Raw genomic sequence first — 22,022 nt, 5'->3', positions numbered from 1 at the left:
ACTATCCATTCTCCTCTCTGTTTTCTTCAGTCCTTCACCTCTCCCCTACTGGTCTCTGTGATCTCAGATTCCAGCAGTTAGTATAATAGTTGTCACAGTGCTATTACAGCACCAGTGACCCAGGTTCAAATCTGGCACTGTCTACATGGACTTTGTATGCTCTCTCATGAGCTGCCGAGGTTTCGTTTGGGTGCTCCGGTGTCCTCCCACCCTTCAAAATGTACAAGGATTGTAGATTAATTGGGTGAAATGTGTGGCATGGGTTTCAGTGGTTGATATTGGTTTCTACTGTGCTCTAAATATCATTTTATTTTAAAAAAATTGTTCCTGCATGTCATTCTACAGTTGCTTTCTCCACTTTCACTTTCCTGACCCCCCCCCTTTGAATCCATCTTTTTATTCCCTCCGTTTGACTGTCACCCATCACTCATCTCCACCTGCCCTTCAGCCTTCAACCCACATTGATCCACTGATCAATCACTGGCCATGGCCTCACGCTTCCCTCTTTCATTTTTATACCGGTTTTCTTCCCTCTCCACATTCAGAATCAGTGAACTCAAAACATCAGCTCTCCATTTCCCTCCACAGATAATACTGGACCTGAAGTATAATTTAAAATTTTGGCAAGAATTTATTGGATTCTGCTTTACTCACTAAAGAATCACAATCTGGAATGAATTTCAGTAGTGAAAACAGAACCAATTGCAGTGTTTAAAAAGAAATTAAATGGGTACTTGTATGTGAATAATTTGCAGGGTGGAGGGTCGGAGGTTTGGATCTGGGGCTGGACTCTGTGTGGCTGCAAGGGGCTGAAGCAGTGCTGGAGGTGAATCCATGGATGCTTGGGGACTCTGAGCAGATTCTTTTTTTCTCTTTCTGAGACTGTAAGAGGCATTTCAGGCAATTTCTGCCGATTGTGAATCTGTCTGCTTTATGGCAGATGAAAACATATTCCATGTAATATGGCATGTTCTTTATTACATGACAATAAAGGAATCTTGAGCAGGGAAACTGGAATGTAAAGGATTCCACAAGGAACTGTAACAATACCATGTTCTATGATTCTTTGAAGAATTTAACAGACATTTCAATAGTTGTTCATCACCAAAGAACAAACTACAGTCTCAACTTTATTTATTTCAGTCAGGGGAAAAGATTGAAAGACAAGAACTTGTTGTGTGAGAAAGGCTGACAAGACTCCTTGGAGGGAATGACAGTGGATTGCGGACAGGCATTGAGTGTGGACCTGCTGAATACATCGTGGGAAAGGAAAAAGGGAGAGGGCAAATGTTGGGAAAATTCTGAGGGAACTGAAACAAGAAGCAAGTGGTACAACTTGGCAATGGGAGGAAAAGTTTCACCTTGGGGAAAAGGAAAAGAAGAGCAAATGAAGCATTTAAGGAGCTAGGACATTCTCTTTGGAGTGAAGAAGGATGAGGCATCAGTTAATAGAGGTCTACAAGATTCTGAGATGAATAGATGAGGTGGAGAGCCAGCACCTTTTTCCCCGGGCAAACACCAGAGGACACCTGTACAAAGTGAGGGGAGGAAAGTTCAGGGGAGACGTCAGGGCATAGATTTTTTCTTCAGAGAGAGTTGTGGGTGCCTGCAAAGCTTTGCCAGGGGTGGTGGTGGAGGCTGGAGCATTAGGGTAATTTAAGAGACTCTTAGATAGACACATGCATGAAAGAAAATTTGTTGTGAGGTAGGAAGGGTTCAGTTTTTTTTTGTAGGATTATATGGGTCAGCTCAACATTGAGGGCTAAAAGTCCTGTACTGTGCTGTCGTGTTCTATGAGACAAAGCAACAGATATCCAATTTTTTTTTAGGTCACTTACAAGAAGATAGGAATGTCTTGACCATCAGGATGAGTGAGAGACAAATTTGGGCACAAGAATGGATTGGTAAAGTTAAACCTCTTTGTAAGTGAAGGAGAGGAAGGAAATAACATCTATTAAGATGAGACGAGGAATTGCAACCTGCTTTGTTAGAGAACGAAACCTTGGAATGGGAAGGTCTGATGGCTTCAGCTGCAGTCTGGATTATTATTGTGGTTTAATGGACCTATGTAATTAAATGGTGCATTATCTGACTCACCATGGGCAAAGCTGCAGAAGATGAATTAGAATTTCTATTTTTAAAGGTGCAAGCAAGAAACACATTCAAAATTGTTTCTTACATTCCTCATCAATTCAATGCTTGGAAATCAACTCAAAACTTCCACTGGCGCATAAATACTATTGCAGCCACAAAGTAATCACAAGGGAACTGTTCGTGGGATGTATAATTGTAACATTGCACAGAACTAGAAAAGAGGCACAGGGATTACAATACACAGTTAATCCATATCCATTTCATCCACAGCAGAAAGCACACAAAATTCTTCTTACTTGTTCATTATAACGACTTCAGTTTAACTTAAACTGTTGCAGATTTTATTGAATGCTGATTGGGGTCAAGGTCACCCTGCTAACAGTGGATCTTCTCTGCCCAGTCACCAACACCAATGGTGCTCTGGAGTCTGATGCGATTGGGCCCATAAATGTCCACTTAGAAGTTAGAATGCGGAGGAATTTCTTCAGCCAGAGTGTGGTAGATCTGTGGAATTTGTTGCCACAGGAGGTTGTGGAGGCCAGGTCATTGGATGTACTTAAGGCAGAGATTGATAGGTTGTTGATTAGCCAGGGCATCAAAGGTTATGGGGTGAAGGCCAGGCTGAGGGGGAAAGTGGATCAGCTCATGATTGAAGGGTAGGGCTGCCTTGACAGGCTGAATTGCCTATTTCTGCTCCTATGTCTTATGGTCATTGGGCTTCCATGTTTAATTTTTCTTCATATATCAGATGATCAAGAGAAATGTCTTCTCTCGGAGAGTGAAACTCTCTACTATGAAAAGATAAAGAACAGAGATGAATAAATTGATGAGTCCTGATGATGTCGTGAGAGGGGACACAAGCATCATTGTGTGGGGCTGAATGGCATGTTTCTGTGTTGTAATGTGAAGAAATATATTTTTGCAGCTGCTGGTTGAATTATCTAATTGAACAATAATTTAATTGGAAATGTTAATATAAAGAGTAAAAGCACAGTTTAAAGAAGTTAGGCATCCCTATCGTAATATAACAATCCAAAGGGAAGGTGATTTGTGATACAAAATAGACCAGGAAACACAGGACAGAGAATGGTGAAAAATACATTTGTACTGGTCATCAGGAAAATCTGCTTTGTCCAGCAGTGATGAATGTTTGGAGTAAACTGTCGCAACAGGTTTATCAATTAACCAAACCCAATGACCAGATGCGAAGCAGCAGGCAAAGGGCAGCACTCACACTGCACTGGAGAACTTCAACCATTCCTTCAAATCAATCTCTTACTTTGTTTAAGAATCAGGTTGGTAATTGATTATTCTAGAATGGTATATTCAGGCAAAGGGGGTTAATTATGAATAGACATGCCCAGACTAATTAGCAACATTTGCTTTGTGTACGCTTTCAGCCACCTTCATGTTTAGGAATGGCAAACATTTATGCAATTGGGTGGAAGTGGTGAATTTTAATGCTGGCTTCATTCTATTTACAAAGCAGTAAAATAACATAAAAGACACCTTTGAAGGCAACGGCAAGATGTTGGGGCACATTGGTGCATGTCTCAGAGACCTAGGTCTACCAGTGTTACTGCTAGCACTCTATCTGAGTGATGTAAAACGATCTTATAATGAGCTACACAGCTGTATAGGCGCATTTTATATTGCACCCACCGGAGCACTGGTACAATATATAAAGCAGTAATAAAAATCTGATTTGTTATTCGCACTCTTTAACTCGTTCATTACTTGCTTCTTGATTTTTGGCAGTGAGACAACAGTATTATTCAGGTAAGAAGAGGCGCCAAAAAATGTCATGTCCTCTGTGTAGACGCTCCCTGGGGACAATAAATGGTGCTTAGCCTCGAGTCTGCAAACTGTGATTGATTACAAAAATTAAATAAAGCCTTTAAACGCTGTCAAGATCAGCTTTTAAAGTATGATCCAGTCTTGGCCAACTGCATCACAAAACGTGAATTATAGTGAGCTAGTACAATCATTTTCCAATCAAAAAATCATTTAAAGTTCATAATCAACTAAAGCAGTTTTTATTGCCTTTGAGCAACTGTTCACTGGGCATTTAACAAATATGAAAATTTTGGAAATTATTGCTTGTTCGAATAAACATTTCATTGAAAGATTCTGAAGTCTTTTTCAAAATAATTAGGCTCTGCTGGGCTAGTGGTGTGGACGCTCGAATGAGATCCAATATGGCAACCACTAATAGGAGGCATTAGCCATACTAAGGGTCATATTGGTAAGAGTATTGATGTGTGTGATGGTAGCACATGTCAGAAGTGATCACGGCAATAATAATGTTGTAAACTTGGAGCCCATCACCATCTGATACCTACTTGTATTAACTTTACATAATAAAGCATGCGTTCATCAACAGAAGGCACACTGCAACCCGCGCACATTCATAGAGTCATCCATGACTTGCCTGTTAGTCACTAATTGTGCTCATGTTGACCATTTTCTTGAGGGTTTTTTTTAATGTTGTTGGTCCAGGAAATGGTATGTTTATGGCAGATGAAAACATATTCCATGTAATATGGCACGTTCTTTATTACATGACAATAAAGGAATCTTGAATCTTGAGCAGGGAAACTGGAATATAGAGGATTCCACAAGGAACTGTATTGTTATTATAACTATAAGGGAAATAGACTATTCACCCCATTGAATCTTCCCCCTTCAATCATGAGCTGATCCATTTTGCCAAATACATGGCTATGCCATGAGCCAGTTACTCAGACCGACCACCTGGTTGAGGCATTCTAGCTGGCAGATTGGACTGTGGGCATGGTGAGCAAAACAAATTGTCTGAAGAGAGACAAAAGGGAACAATTAAGGCTCTCAGCCAGAAACCACAAGTTATTTTCAAACTAACCCCCTGCAAGGAACAATTAAGATTTTGACGAGTTTTGCCAGTTATGTTCTGCCTTTGCTTCACTACCTAATTCCTCTGCGGACTTGCAGCGGGGAAACAGCTTGCAGAGACTCCCAGCCCCGATACTGTGGAACTACCTAGCTCTTGGATCATGTGACAGGTTAAATGGTGCAGCCTCTATATTATGGCTTATAGAAAACTGCTGACTTTCAGTAGTAGAGTCTGAAGGGGGTTTAGAATGTGAATGGCTGGAATATAGCTCAGGAGAGGTCAAACTTTCTCCTCCATCACAGATAGGCCACTAAGTCATGTTTGTCCACCTGTAATTATCTTCTACTATGTATCCTGTAAGAGAGAACAAACGAAAGTAGCAATGACTAGAAGTAGGCTTTTCAGTCCCTTGTGCCAGTTCCCCATTCAATAAGATCCTGGATTATCATCAAAACTTGTGTTAACTCTGCGACTGAGCCTCCCAGGCCTCCTGGGTAGTCTATTCCAAAATGAAACACGAACGTCTGCAGACACTGTGATTACAATAAAAATACACCGAAATGCTGGAGGAACTCAGCCGGTCATTTCACTGTCCACAGAAGACCAAGATATATTGCTGATGTTTCAAGCCTGAGGCCTTCTTCAAGGAATATGCAGAATCAGACAGAAGCAGAAAGTCTCAGAATTCAAACAATGGGGAGGAATCCAGACCAACAAAAGGTGCTAATTGGATATGATAAGGGACTAGGTAAGAATTGATCATGTCTGTGCGAAAGGAGACAGGGAATGGATGGATGACGGAGGAATGGGGGGGGGGGAGGTTTTAATGAACGCCAGAGAAGTCGATATAAATGCCATCCAGTTGGAAGATTGCTCCAGTTTAAAAGTGGTCCATTCCAAGACTTCCAGAAACTTGCTATTCACGTGAAGAATGCTTTATTGTCTCCATCCTAATTGATTAACCATAGTCATTAAGATGGCAATAGACTCTTCATCCCAACTTGCCCATGCCAACCAAAATATTCCACCCCTGCTAGTCCCATGTGTCTGTGTTTAGATTATATCCCTCTAAACCAGTGATTTTCAAACTTTTTCTTTCCACTCACATAGCACTTTAGGTAATCCCTATGCTGTCGGTGCTCTATGATTAGTAAGGGATTTCTTAAGGTGGTGTGTGAGTGGGAAGAAAAAGTATGAAAACCACTTCTCTAAACCTATGCTATCCCAATATTTAAAAAAAAATATTGCAGTAGTAACTGGCTCAACCACCTCCTCCAGCTGCTCGTTTCATACATTCATAGCCATCTGTTACCTTTCAGGTTCCTGTTAAATCTCTTATCTCTCCTTAAACCTATGTCCTCTGGTTTCTGATTTCCCCGACTCTGGGCAAAATGACTGCATTCACCTGATCTATTCCTCTCATGTTTTTGTATGCCTCTATGAGGTCACTCCTCATCCTCCTGCTCTCCAAGGCATAAAATGCTAGTCTGCTGAACTTCTCTCTGCAGCACAGGGCCACAAGTCCTGGCAAATTTCTCATAAATCTTCTCAGTACCTTGGCCAGCCTGATAGCATCTTTTCTCCTGCATGGTGACCAGAAAAGAACAATCCCATTCGTTGAGACGGCATCTTTTTCTTCAAGACACTCCAGCCAAAGGAATTTCCTCAATAAAGCTGTCAATCCAGCAAGCTTTGAATGTTCCAATGCAATCAAAGTTCAAAGTTCAGATTTATTGTCAGAGTGCATGCATGACATCATGTACAGCCCTGAGATTCTTTTTCCTGTGGGCCAGGAAGAATTTCTACTTATTGTTAGTGGAAAGAAGATTGTTCTAGAGAAAATAATAAGTGTACAAAAGAGAGAATTGTAAACAAGAAGGCAGTGCAACAAACTGCAGAATGCAGAAAATAAATGTTCAATAATAAATAATGTGCAAATAGGAGTTCTTAAATGAGTCTCTGATTGAGTGTTTAGCAATTGGATGGTGGGGAAGCAACTGTTCCTGAACCTGGTTTAATGGGTCTTGTGGCATCTATACCTCTTCTCTGATGGCAGCAGTGAGAACAGAGCATGTCCTAGGTGGTGTGGATTGTTCGTCATTTCTGCTCTTCTCCGACAGCAGTGTTCCATGTATATTTTCTCGCTGGTGGGGAGAGTTTTGCCTGTGACGTACTGGACGTGTTTCCACTACCTTTTGCTGGGTTTTTTGCTCAGAGGTATTGGTGACCCCATACTATGCCATGGTGCAGCCAGTTAGCACATTTCCCACTACCCCTCTGTAGAAGTTTGCCAAGGTTTTTGATGTCATATCAAATCTCCATAAACTCCTGAGGAAGTAGAGGTGCTGACATACTTTTCCTCAATGGCAGTGATATGTTGGGTCAGGGAAAGATCCTCGAAAATTGTGACTCCCATGGATTTAAATTTGCTCATCTTCTCAAAGTTCAGGTTTATTTTTAGAGTGCACACATGATAGCACGTGTGAAATTCTTTTTCCTGTGGGTGAGGCTGAATTGCCATTTAAGGGTAGTGCCAAAACCAGTACTCAAGAAGATATGAACACATGTCAATAAATAAAGAAATGTAAGCAAACTGACTGTGCAATACAAAGAGAAAAAAATCATCAATAAAATACAAAAGTCAGACTCCTTAAATGAGTCTCTGATTGAGTTTGTCATTGAGGAGTCTGATGGTAGAGGGGCAGCCGCTGTTCCTGAGCCTGGTGGTGCGAGTGTGTGGCACCTATACCTCGTTTCTGATGGTAGCAGTGAGAACAGAGCATGTGCTGGGTGGTGTGGATCTTTGATGATTGCTGTACATGTTTTCACTGGTTGGAAGGGCTTTGCCTGTGGTGCCTTGGTTTGCAGGACTTTCCTTTCAGGGATTTTGGTGCCCCAATAACCAGGCTTTGATACCGGTCAGCATACCTTCCACTGCGTGTGTAGAAGTTTGAAAAGGTTTCTGATGTCATAACGAACCCCCGCAATTTCCTGAGGAAGTAGAGGCAGTGATGTGCTTTCCTCGCGATGTCATTAGTATGTTAGGTCCAGGGAAGTTCCACTGAAATAGAGACTCCAAGGAATTTAAATTTGTTCTCTCTCTCTCTCTCCACTTCTGATCCCCCAATGATCACTGGATCATACATCTCCGGTTTTCCTTTCTGAGTACAATGTTCTTGTTAGAGAGTGCACTATTCACCCCACATTCTTCCCATTTCCAGCACCTCTTGCCCAAAACGCCCCCACTATTCCTCACAAGACAAAATTTGCCTGGTTTAAGTGGCACAGATTGAAACTCTGTAAGCAAAATATTTAAATATTAAGATTCTAGATAATTTAATAAATTCTATTTACTTATCCCTCACTGACCCTACAAGCTCAATATATTTTCTTTCTTATTTCCTTAAGGGAATGTGAAAAATCCTCTGCAATCAATCCCGATACATTCATTTTTCTTTAATCTGTGTTTTGCCTGTTGAGTGAAAAAATAAGAATGTCCAGAGTATTGAACATCTGTTTAGAGTTTTATTTGTGCACCTACTTGCCTTGTTTGTTCTTGCAATCTTTCTTATGTGTGTGAGTGTGCATCACCAGGCAGTATAGCTCCCAAGCCAGCCAATCCAAGTTTCAAATTCTCTTTCTCTGGAAAGTTCAAACCAGTTTTCAAAGATAGTTGCACAGAGAAGAGAGTCACCTTTGTTCCAAACTGAACCTTATGCCAGAATTTCAGCTTACACATGCTGAAACCAGCTTTTAACCTGAGTGCCACAGAGATTATCTGAAAATAGATTCAATTCTCAAAAAGCACAATGTATGAAATGATGGAATTTAGATCAGAAACATACAAAGTAGCTGTATATTTCTGCCAAGGTCAAACTTTTGTTTTAAATAGCAATTTTTCTGCTATAATCATTTCCACACCACATCAATCTAGTAGCAAGCGTTGGATCTAATTTAACTGATTTAATGGGGTTGACTTTGGTCTTAAGAATAGGCAATTCTCACAGAAGAAAGGCTGTTCTCTCAGTCCAGCTGAAACATCAATCAGATGGATGACTGCAGGTGAGTTAAATATAATACTAATGAATTGAATTGTTCATTATCACATGTTTGAATATACAATGAAAAGTTTGGTTTTGCATGCTATCCAGGCAAGTCAATCTGTACTTGTACAACAAAAGTGGCAGGCTGTGACCAGTGGGGTGCCACAGGGATTTGTACTGGGACCCCAGCTGTTCACAATTTACATTAATGATCTGGATGAGGGGATTGGATGTAATATCTCCAAATTTGCAGATGACACTAAGCTAGGAGGGGTTGTGTGCACGGAAGAGGGGGGTCAGGAAGCTCCAGTGTGATTTGGATAAATTGAGGGACTGGGCAGATATATGGCAAATGCACTACAATGTGGATAAATGTGAGGTTATCCACTTTGGTAATACAAACCGGAGGGCAGATTACTATTTGAATGGCAATAGATTAAGAGATGGGGAAGTGCAGAGAGACCTAGGGGTACTTGTACACCAGTCTCTGAAGGCGAGCATGCAGGTACAGCAGTCGGTTAAAAAGGCAAATGGTATGTTGGCCTTCATATCAAGAGGGTTTGAGTATAGGAACAAGGATACCTTACTGCAGCTGTACAGGGCCTTGGTGAGACCCCACCTGGAGTATTGTGTGCAGTTTTGGTCTCCTTATCTAAGAAAGGATGTTCTTGCAATGGAGGGAGTGCAGAGGCGATTCACCAGGCTGATACCTGGAATGGCAGGAATGACTTATGAGGAAAGATTGCGCAAATTGGGATTGTACTCGCTGGAGTTTAGAAGATTGAGAGGGGATCTCATAGAGACCTATAAAATTCTGGCAGGACTGGACAGAATGGATGCAGATGGGATGTTTCCAATGATGGGAAAATCCAGAACCCGGGGCCATGGTTTGAGGATAATAGGCAAACCATTTAGGACCAAGATGAGGAGGAATTTCTTGACCCAGAGGGTGGTGAATCTGTGGACTTCATTGCTACAGAGGGCAGTAGAGGCAGGTTCATTAAATATATTTAAGAGGGAATTAGATCTATTTCTTCAGTATAAGGGTATTAAAGGTTACGGAGAGAAGGCGGGGACGGGGTACTGAACTTTAAGATCAGCCATGATCTCGTTGAATGGCGGAACAGGCTCGAAGGGCCGAATGACCTACTCCTGCTCCTATCTTCTATGTTTCTATGTTTCTATGATTCATCTCTGATGCAAGTGAATCAAATATGATGGTTCATTAGCTGAACCAGTAGATGGAAGTTACATTGATGGACGCTAAGATATGGAAATGGAACAAATGTTGCTCTGACATCAATTAGCCAATTCAGTTTAACAAATATTAATGACATACAGTAAAGCCCTTTGTTTATCCGGAATTCAAGCCACCAGTAGCCTCAAGCAACTGGAAAAATAATTTTGGACAATAAATAGGTAAAAAACACGGACGTTTAAAATTGGCGCGCCTCACTGTTAGTTCGCCAATCTGCGCAACAGGCAATCTCAAGCAACTGGAAAATTCACTTATTGGTCATCTCCCATTCCCAAAGGTGTTGGATACCAAGGGTTTTACTGTACTTAAAGCATGAACAGACCATTTTTGTATGGGTCATCAAAAAGATTGCATCATTTTTGGAGTTAATGTTTTTGCATGGATTATTTTACACTTCTCTTGGGATGCCCATTTTAAGACTCCACCAAAATGGTTACAGCTGAAGGTGGGGGGGGGGGGGGGAATATAACAATGAGAAGCCTGTTGTAAACATCATTATGTTTTCTATATCATTGCTACAAATCACAAACACTCAGTTCAAAGTTAAGTGTAATGCCCCCACTATTTGTCTGTGCTTAGATGTCCAGAGATGTTAAGTGAAACCAGTAATTAGTTATATTTTCTCATTTAAAAAACTGTGCTGAAACAAATGGTATCAGTGTTATTTATGCTTGGGTTAATTTAGTCTATAGCAACAGAAGCTGATAAACATTTCCTACCACTTCAATCACTCAGGCTGTCTGTGGAGAACAGGATTCTGGGCAGGTACCCAAGATTTTTCTCTATTAATTGTTCAGAAAAATAAATGGCAATTTATGTGTTACTGTCTAGTACTTCAACATTTTGAGACAATAATACACATTTTAACAACAAAATGGTTGAAGGTATACCATCAGCCTGTACGATTTGCTGCAGTTTTTTTTCTGTGAGTGGTTGCACAGATACAGTCAATTCCTACATGAATGGGAGATCCTGAGTTTTTTTTTAAGTCATAGATTCATAGGGTTACACCACAGAAAAAGATGCATTTGGTCCACTGTGTGTGAGCCCACCATTGTGCCTATACATAATAATCTAACTTGTTGCATTAATGATCTATGCTTTACTCATCCCTGTTCATAGCGACAACCTCCTCTGCCAGCTTGCTCCATATAACCACCATACTCTGTGTGAAAATGTTGCCCCTCAGGTTCCTTTTAAATTTTTCCCCTCTCATTTTCAACCTCTAACCGATGGACTCTCCCACCTGGGAAAAAGACTGCGACCTTATTCATGCACCTCATGACTTTACATACTTCGATACTGCCACCTCCTAAACACCAGGGACCAAAGTCCCAGCTTATGCAATCTCTTTTACCGCAAACCCTCCATGTCCTTGTGAATCTTCTCCTCACCCTTTCCAGCATGATGACACCCTTCCTGTAAGTGGACACCTAGAACTACTAATGGTGCTCCAAATCTGGCCTCATCTACAACTGTAACACTACATCCCAACTCTGGTCCTTAGTGCCCTGACTCAACACAGTGTGCCAAATAGAATATCGAACATCACAACACAGGAACAGGCTATTCAGCCCACAAATCTGCACCAAAAACAATGTACAATTCAAACTTAAACTTGACTTTATAGGTAACCTTCCATTCCCATTATATTGGGTTAAACGAGACGTTTGAAGATGCTGGAGGAATGGAACAATCTCAATCCCATTCATATTCAAATGTCTAGTTGAAAGCCTCTTAAATGTATATGCTTCACCTCAACTCCTGCTCCAGGTACCCAACACTCTCCATACATCTCCCTTCAACTTCCTCCCTGTCATCTTAAGCTCATGCGTGTGATGCTTCAACCCTGGGGAAAAGATTCTAACAGCCCACACAATCAATGCTGCTCATGATTTTATAAACTTCTGTCAGGTCACCCCTCAGCCTCTTACACTAGGGAGAAAATTTAAAATTTAAATTTAGATTTAGATGTGCAGCACAGTAACAGGCCCTTTCGGTCTGTGCCGCCCAATCACACCCAACTGACCTGCAACCCCCTATATGTTTAGAGGGTGGGAGGAAACCGGAGCCCCCGGGGAAAACCCACACAGATACGGGGAGAATGTACAGGCAGTGTGGGATTTTAACCCTTGTCCTGATCACTGGCACCTTAGCAGTGTTGCACAAACTGCTACGCTAACCAAGTTTGTCCAATATCACCCTATAACTCATTCTCTCCAAACCAGGCAACATCCTGGTAAACCTCTTCTTGATCCTTTCAAATATTCCCCGTCTTTTTTGCAAGGGAGTAACCAGAATTATACACAGTATTCCAAGTGTGGGCTAGCCAAAGTTTCATATAGCTTTGTAAACTCCAAAATCTCCTCTGGCAGCTCATTCCAGACACCAGACACTCTTGGGCGATAAATAAACCCCTCAAATCCTCCTCATGTTAAATAATTTCCCTCTAGTTTTAGGAAAAAAAGGTCTTGTGTTGATCTGGATTCCTTCCCCGTTGTTTGAATTCTGAGAGTTCCTGCTTTTGGGTACTCTACTTATTACTTGAAGAAGGACTCAGGCCCAAAACATTGGCAATATATCTTTGTTGCCTCTGGACATTGAAAAGACCAACTAAGTTCCTCCAGCATTTTGATGTGTTGTTACTTTGACCATCTGAGCACTGCTGTGTGAAGAATTCAGGCACCACATATGAAGACTGTACAACCAGGCTTTAATATGCTTGAACTCCCACACACAAGGTCTTTGTACCTTCCTGGCTCCACTGCCTACCAAAGGGGCCGGTGATTGACAGCGAGTAGGTGGGGCCAGCCTCCCAGGTTGCCCACCTACAGGTGCAGTGATTGTCCCCTGCAGAAGGCTGGTAGGAATGCGGCCAGTGTAGTGGTTGTATCACCACAATATCTACTCTTCTCTGCCTCTACATAGTGGAGATTGGAATTAGATTAGGGCATCACTTTGTCGAGCACCTTCATGCCATCTATCTCAAACGCCAGGGACTCCTGGTGGCTAGCCATTTTAATTCCACCTCCCATTTCCATATTGCCATACCTATCCATGGCTTCCCATACAGCCAAGTTGAAGCCACGTATAAATTAGTGGAGTAACACCTTATATTCCATTTTGTCACAGCATCAACACCAACCTCCAATGTAATCACTCCCTTTGTTTCCATCCCCCACTTGCTTTCCCTGATCCCTCTGGCCCATTCCCCTTCTCTTTCTCCCTTGCACCCTCTCTACCTGGTGGTCACCCACACATTCCTTTCTCTAGCTCCCCACCCCCTTCCCTTCCATTCCCCTTATCAGAATGCATCTCTCTTAGCCCTCCTCCCTTCTTCCAGTTTCCTTCCCCACTACCACTCGCCTATCACCTGCCAGCTCGTGCTCCCCCACCCTCCCCATTATTTTATTCAGCTTCGGCCTCCCTTCTTCCAAGTCCTAACCAAGGGTTTCAACCTGAAATGTTGAGGCTCTATCCCCTGCCATGGACTCTGCCTGACCAACTGATTTCCTCCAGATTTTGTGCATTGTTCCAGTTTTCAAGTCTTTGTTGTAAACCATGCCTTGTCACTGCTCTTTCTCTTCAAAAGAGCTCTCTTTCATTGAAGCTGGACCTTTCTCAGTCTTTTCGATGGTTGGGGTGGGGGGGGGGGGCGCGAAAGAGTCGAAATCCAGGAGTTTCATCTGTCCTTTCTTTGTGTCTCTCCAGACAATGCCATCTGCAGTTGAAGCCAGCATACCACAATATTGTTCAGAAACGTGCCCATTGATATGCTCTATCAATGACTCCAAAGTCGTAGAGTGAGAAACGATAGGCTTTATCACACTTTAGACTTGTAGCTGGCCCAATTCCATGTGCTCGACTGAGGACAGGGAGAGGGAGGTCGACTTTTCTTCCAGCGTCACAAGGGGAGGAGTTACCAGACACAGGAATCACCTGTGGGGGATGGGCCAGCTACCCATTGACAGTCACAAATACACATATTTGTATCACCACACCCATTGAGCATGAACAGCTTTTAAATTCTTCCTTGATAGCTTTTCCTCTTTCACATGGTAGAGAAAAATTCTCAGTTGTTTGATGGCTAGGGTGTGAGTAGTAACGTCGAGTGTTGAAAACAGCGGAGGACACCAGAGCCTCCAAAGGAAGCCACGTGGAGAATGTGCAAACCTCATATAGGGCCCGGAGTCAGGATTGAATCTAGGCAAGCGTTTTGGTCCAACCACTGCCTCACTAAACTGCCCGTGTCAAACAACAGCCCATTCTCCTAGCAGCTTCTCCCAGGAAATATTTCTACCCATCTTCTTCACTATAGAAAGTTATATGCAGGCTTTTATGGACCTCGGTTCTATGACATACTAATATTGTGGTAGTCTAGCCCTTATTTGTTCATTGATTTTCTGATGGCACTTCTAAAGTAATGGACAGGTGGTGAAAGATTATATTTTGTGAAGACTATTAAGTAGGAAAGTAATTTAAAATCTTTCTATCTTTCCCAGTGGGTATTTTTAGCTCATGAATCATGATCTCTGTAATCTGCTCTGGTCCTATGAGCCCCTGGATGTTGATGCTCCTTGACTCTTGGCCCCTTGCCCATCACAGGATTTAATCTCTCTACTACAGAAGCTGTTCCTTCAAGTACCAAGGCCAGAAGCTCTGAAATTTCTTTCCTTAACTTGTCAGGCTCCCTATCTCTCTTTGGACCTTTCAACAGTTTTTTTTAAAATCGATTCTGGGGAGGTGTTGTCCTGTGAGAATGGAATTTAGAAGAATGTGAGGTCATTGCATTGTGGCACATGCCTAATGCTAAAACAATCAGGTCTGGGGCAGAAACCATGATCACACCAACAGCACAGTTAGTGTAGTGGGCAGTACAATGCCTATTGCTGGGATGAATGTGTAAAAGGCCAATATTTAGAGACCAGGTCATTGTCTGGAGGTGGGTTGAATGAAGTGATGTTGTTTATACTAAGCAGCAAGGCTGGATGGGTGGGTTGGCATCTGGTTTTGGAGTTAGATATGGCCTTAGACTTGACCACATAAATATGAACCATAGGTGAGCAGGGTCTCAGTGCAGAATGCCGAACAATGATTGCTCGTTGGACAGAGCGGACAAATTTTCCACCACGCTGAAAGGACAAAAGTTGATAGGTGCTTGGTGTGCAAATTCACTCATGCTGGAAGGTGCACAGATGATGGTCCAGACGTGATTATCGGGGCTTTTCATTTCATTGTCGTATCAATTGGCGGCCATGTTTTGAAAACAATAAACGCACTTGATTTTCTAAGCCAAGACTCTGAGAAGGAATGGCATATTGAGGGGAAGAGCCTCAGAGAGAAGATGATTTTTTTTCCCCTCCCCCAGCTCCCTCAAATTTGTGGAACTTTGGAATCATCTATTTCAAAGTTGCAGAGAATATTCAAGGGTGAGACTTCTGGTCATTGTGCCACTAAATTAAAAAAAAGAGATTGCATGGGAAAATTAACATGGAGGAAGAGATCAGAAAGAAGAACTTGCTGAAAAGCAGGACAGGAATGAGGAACCACTTGATGGTTCTATTTCTTACATTCCTTAAACTTCCATCTGTTCAAGCTTCTTCCTGACTTCTCCTCGTTGGTTTCAGTATTTTGTTTGATAAAATGCTGTTCTTACTGTTCTTCTCATGAAAATTTTGACCCAGGATTTCCTGATCATGGCAAATTGCTCATGGTCGATGCAAACCTCTCTCCACAAAGACTACACTATCTTGAGGAGATTGTGGGCGAGAATTCCCTTGCAGAAGTCATCCTAATCTAATCAACAGGACCTGCTAGATGTAAGTCTGGTCGAGCAGATTTCCTCTTGTGACTATTGCATTCCACTGCTGAATTCAAGGAGAAGTGAAGCTTCATTGACAAAAAGAAGGGAAGGGCTGTGAAGAAGTTCAGAACTTCTGCATCCCATGTGGACCTGATGGCATATCTCAGCAAAAATCTGCAATCTAATCAACGTGATTTTTCTTGTTTTTAAATGATGATGACATGTGTCATTTGAATTATTTCAGTCTCGTAACACAAATATGAAGATCAAATTAGAAGCTGGGCAATGCAAGGGTCATTAAGGAATCATTCAGAAATCAAAAGTTGAATGAATAGCGCACTTATAAAATCTCATCTTTGTCAAATATTCGATTCAGATAAAGTACATTTTGCGAGTTAACAACAAAAGATATCCTGGGATTTTTTTTTAGGCTAGGTTGAAAGATGTAGTTTTAGTTAAAAAAAAATCTAAGGAATATGCAAAATAGATGCACTGAACAATAATTATATGTCAAGCCCTATTAGCTTGATGTATCCTATTTGCTGAAGCTATCACACTTACTCAGTTTGAGGCTGCTCTATGAAAGTCTGATTGATGGATTTACATTTTATTGGATGCATGTCATTGTAAGACAGGTTACTTCCTGGAGAGAGAGAGGGAGAAAGTGTGTGTGTGTGTGCCCACGAGCGCATGCACATCACACACACACATGTGTGTGCACGTGTTTGTTGGTTTATGTGTGTGCATGCATGTTTGTGTGTGAATGTGTATGTGTGCATATGCGAGTGTGCATGCCTGCCTCCATAATTGCACATATGTGCTGTCCATGAAAGGGAGACCAACTCATTATCCACAGGAGTCATATGGACTGGATAAAGAAGCCTCTATTTGGAAATAATTGCCCCACTATTTTTTCCACTAACCTCAGCAATTGCTTTGAATATTAAGTTTAATGCAATGAAAATCAAATAATGAGATATACAATCGCTAGTTGTTTTCATTACTCCAAATTACGTAACATATGTGACAAATTAATTTAACGTTGAAATTCAAAACCAAGCAAGAGCAAATTTTGAACAAAAAAAAATCTTCAGTGGCACAGTTAGAATAGTGGATAGCGCCATGGTGTTACAGCGTCAGCAATCGGGAACAAGGTTCGAATCCCACGCTATCTGTAAGAAGTCTGTACATTCTTCCCATGTCTGTGTGAATTTCTTCCAGGTGCTCTGATTTACCCCCACCCTTCCAAATGTGCTGGGGGCTGTCAACCAATTGGGTGTGATTGGGCGGTAAGGGCTTGTGGCCTGGAAAAGGCCTGTTACCATTCTGGATGTCTATATTTAAATTTTCTAAAAAATATTCTCAACATGCCTCAGCTTTCACAATTTTTTACTTTCTGGGTTTTGTTTTTTGTAATGTTGATCTTTATTTTTAATTAAGAATTAATGGTATAGGTTTGCATCTAACTTCCCATCCACCCAAATTTTTTTCAATTTTCCCCATTGTGGTCAAAGGTCTCTGAGGCACAGTAACTCTGGACCAAGTCATTATGTTCCCTGCAGTTTGTCCCTAACTGCCCAATTTTCACTCACCACAGTTTTATAATTGTTTGTCATCAAAATGACTGAGGGATTTTGATTAACAGTATGCAACTGCATTGGTAATAGTCCTAAGTTGGTCCTGCATAATATAGAACCTAGACAGCAAAAAAAATCAATACGTTCTAATATGATCAGGAACAATCACTTACAAGAGAACATCAATCAGACAAAATAATAGCGTCTCAATGTGACAGGTTTCAGTATAGGCCCCAGAATTTCATAACTGATGTCTGTCAGTCAGCTGCTGCTGCTAGGATTTTATCAATTTTGTTTTGCGTCCGATTAGCTGAACCTGTAATTAGATGCCTCTGGAGCAGAATAACTGGGTTTACTATACGCGCTGATAGTCGGCAAGTGATCAGCTTTTCCATTAGGTGAACAGCAACCATGCGGATTCTGCTTTATCGTTTAAGCCAATGCTGGCTTGTGTTGAATACTAATGAAGGCAATGCAGACACATGAAGGTGCACATCGTATGACTGTCCATTCTAGTGTGCAAAACTAATGCAGTATGACACTGCATCAAAGTTTATGCAGTCTGAGGTTTTTCTGTTGCAATGCGGCATCTTGTAACATTACAGTTGCAGAATTGAAGCGTAGAAAACATGCATTTAAATGCAGCGAGATGTTGGTCTATATTTCTCAATAGTGGTGAAAGCACTGAGAAATATATCCCCTTGTGTGACGGGAAATCTCACTTTTTTCCTCTGAAACATCAGGAGACAAATGTCATTTAAAAAAAATGATAGAATCAAATAGTATTTTGTGAATTTGGAACTCTCCAAAGGGAAAAAAAAAGTCGACAGCCTGCAAAGCAAAGTCCAGTGCATTTTTCATACTAGTCCTTGTCTGATTCAGATGTATAGCAGACCTCTCTGCTGCTTTGTCATACTTGACTGCTATGTCATGACGGCGACAGGTAATGTACGAAGACAAACCGTTCACCCGCGACCCATCCTTTCTTTTTCTTGTGGTGGCACAATGAAAATTGAATTAAGACTTAAAGCGCAAAAGTGGAGCTTTGTTGTGCACTAATATATTTAGGCGACTTGGTTCCAAACCCAACTTAAAAACCCGTTCAGTCAGCACAATGCCATTGCCTCTCTCATTTGCTGGTGCAAGGACTTAGATGGCTTCCAATATACTTGTTTTATTTCTTCTCAAGATTATTGAAGGGGTTCTCTAATTAATTAGCACTAATGGAGCTGAGGCCTCTTCCCCCACCCCCCCCCCCCCCCTGGTCAAGGACCGTGTGTAATTAATACGGTCGCGAGAAAGCAAAAAGCCAAGCAAATAGTTCAAGGTCAGCATGTGTGCCAGTGACCCAGGGGTCAGTGGGGAGTGGGAAGCTGGAATCTATATGAGTCCCTGTAGGCCTACATTACACCCACAGGATTAGACTAGCCATATTTCCCATGATTAAATCACTTCACTTGTATATTAAAAAAATCACCTTTAACAAAGAAAATGTTAGGAGCTGTCCTGTTGTGTCATTACTTTTATTTATTGTCTTTTACCTTCTTTGCTTTTTAATTTTAATGAAAAAAACACTACAGCCCTTGAGTTCAAGTTTACATTGTGCCAGATTATTAGCTCATGCAGGGACAGTAAAGGTTGTGTTACAGCCTCATACTCGAAGGTCAGAGGTGGCAAGGCATACATATGCAGACTGATAAGCATTATTTGATTAATGTGGGGGACAGATTGCAAGCACAGCTTTAACTGCATGATGGTGTGGGTATTGCCCTGAGAAGTCTAATGTCCTGCCTAATGCATATCACGGGCAAGCCTGCTGTCGCACACTATTCATGCTTGGGTTAAGCTACAGAACGACAGTCAAAATACAGCAAAATTGCTTCAGAAATGCCAAAAAATATTTATTCATTTTTCTCCGAACTTAATGTTGAAATAATTACAATGTATCTTATTCCACATATTTCTTGCTATGACAATAGTCCTGAAAAGATTTAATCTGACCGTACAGGGTCCTATTTAATCTTGTAGTAAAAATCCTATTGCATTTATATTTGCTTTGTGGGGGAAAAAAACATGCCAAAATATTTCATCATGATGTTACATAGAACTATTAGGGAAAAAAAAATGGAAGAACTAAATCAATCACGAAAAAGAGACCCAAAGCAAACTATGGGGGAGAACCCCACAAAAACCTAACCTTTAGTTACATGAATAATTCACGGTATTCATAATACCTGCAGTGAGCCAGAGTTTAATAGTTTAATGGGCACCTATAAGAATTATCTGCCTGGCAGAAATGGAGAACAAAGAATATTCACTGAAACTAGAAAATGGAGTGTGTCTCCTTGCAATGTGCCCCTGTGATGATTCATGCTGGCTACTTGGGGTTCTGGCGGACGCAGACTTTACCCATCTAGGGGCTGGTGTCCTTATTATCCAGAAATGACATGCTTGACCTCTAAAAACATCCATACATTTTACATGGGTTTAGTTCAATTTATACGCAAGTTCCTTCATCCCTCGATAGCCCAGGAGCTCAAAGAGTTCGGTACTCAACTGCCAACTAGAAGATTTTGAGTTCAAATCCCAATGCTGTCTGTCACTCAAGCTGCTATGAATATGGTTTTTGTCAGTTTGCAAAGAGGTTGTTAAATGGTATGTCATTTCAACAGGCATGGGAAATTAACATTGTCCAGTTCACCTTGCCTGAATTATATCTCTGATCTCAATGCAGCATCGATGTCCATGTGTTCATCTTGGTTACTGAAGATTAGGTGGGATTAACACCTCTGTGGCCTGAAGGTACTGAAGGCATTTTGAGTTAAATGTCCTCTACTTGTTTCCTGTTTTCTTATGAGAAGAAATAATGGAAGCAATATCTGAATATGAAATGCCCCAGTGCTTATAACAGCCTGAAAAAGGAGTTTTAAAGAGAGAGAATCGTTGAGTCAAATGGTATATGGAGGGGTTTCATGTGAAATTAGAGAATGTTATGAGAAAAGTGTGCTCGCCGAATTGCAGGTGATTATGAGCCATCCAAATGGGGCATAAACACCATTGTGTTCTGGTTGAGCTAAGTGGTCTGTCACTGAGTTACACATCCTTTGTATATTCTCTGTAATTCAATGTTATAAATAGAGAGCAGGCACATCAGCATTTACAAAGGGAAACATTGGGTTGAAGAAATAACGGCATTGGCACATAAAATGTTGAGAAAACTTTTATTTTCACATACGAATGAAAGTGCCAGAGTACATTTTCCCCATTTTCATTTCAGAGATCCAGTATTTTCTGATTTTATACCTTTTATTACTTCTGAAAATATGAAGTAATAGGGTAATTAGTGGGAAAAAGTACATCAATACAGAATCTTACTCAGAATCTGATGCAGTATAACTGTTTCATTTGTGCATCAAGTTAAGTACAGACTGTTCTTAATTTTAATTATGTTGTGTTTGGGACAAGATGTATCATGAAGCAAGACATCTTATAAAATGGTTATGTATGTTCACTTACAGTGTTAAAGCCAAAAACAACATGTGGTGTATCAGCAACTGTAATATTTAAGTATTTCTGTGATTCTAGATTGATTTTAAACAGATTATCAATACTCAGATAACAGATAGAAATAATTTGGATTTGAGCACCCAAAAACCAAATTAGCTTCTTAATGAATCATTTCAGCTTGGTCAGAATCAGATTCAGAATTTATTGTCATGAACTGTCATGAAATCCATTCTTTCACAGCTGCATTACAGATGTAAATGAGATAAATTGCATTTTAAAAATAAGTAAATTAGTACAAAAGAACAGAAAGTGAGGTCGCGTCTGTTCAGAAATCCGATGGCAGAGGGGAAGAAGCTGTTTCTGTACCATTGCGTGTAGCTCCTCCCCAATGGTAGCAGTATGAAGAGGGCATGACCTGGGTGGTGAGGGTTCTCTATCATAAGAGAGGCTGCTTTCTTAAGACACTACCTCTTGTTGATGGAGTGATTATCTCTTCAAATTCTCTACTCACTGGTGGTTTCTGAGTAAATAAGTCCCTGATTGGATAAAGGATAATGACACGATCTCTCGGAATCTCACTTCAAAAATAACGAGTGGATTCGAATCCGGCACTGCCCATAAGGCGTTTACTCTGGTGTCCTCCTACTGTTCAAAAGGTACCAAGGTTGTAGGTCAATTAGGTGCAATTGAGCAGCATTGGCTCGTCGGCCAAAAGGGCCTGTTGCCGAGCTGCTGTCTGAATTAGAACATAACAATCCAAGGAAATTTCAATCCTTGTCACTACTGGTCCTGAAAGAAAAATTCTGCAGGTGCGAGAAATCCAAAAATGCTGCAAGGAGTCAGAGAAAGCTTGTAATTGCAGTCATGG

General features: G+C 41.1%; 1 long non-coding RNA gene across 6 annotated transcripts in view; it reads left to right on the top strand.

The window, feature by feature from the left end:
• Window positions 1-22,022, top strand: part of LOC138744731 (uncharacterized) — a 231,957-nt gene that overhangs the window by 51,985 nt on the left and 157,950 nt on the right. For 2 of the 6 annotated variants that reach the window (XR_011345738.1, XR_011345735.1), the window contains exons 1-2: window positions 8,896-9,028; window positions 11,003-11,032. The exons of 2 other annotated variants lie outside the window; for them this stretch is intronic. This is a non-coding gene — a long non-coding RNA (uncharacterized lncRNA). Of the gene's footprint in view, window positions 1-8,895; window positions 9,029-11,002; window positions 11,033-22,022 lie in introns of those variants that run through there. 2 more of the 6 variants (XR_011345733.1, XR_011345734.1) reach the window with 1 other exon arrangement.

This window comes from Narcine bancroftii, chromosome 10 (assembly GCF_036971445.1).
Source record: "Narcine bancroftii isolate sNarBan1 chromosome 10, sNarBan1.hap1, whole genome shotgun sequence".
Taxonomy (NCBI): Eukaryota; Metazoa; Chordata; class Chondrichthyes; order Torpediniformes; family Narcinidae; genus Narcine; species Narcine bancroftii.
This window is presented reverse-complemented; position numbering and strand designations above follow the sequence as displayed.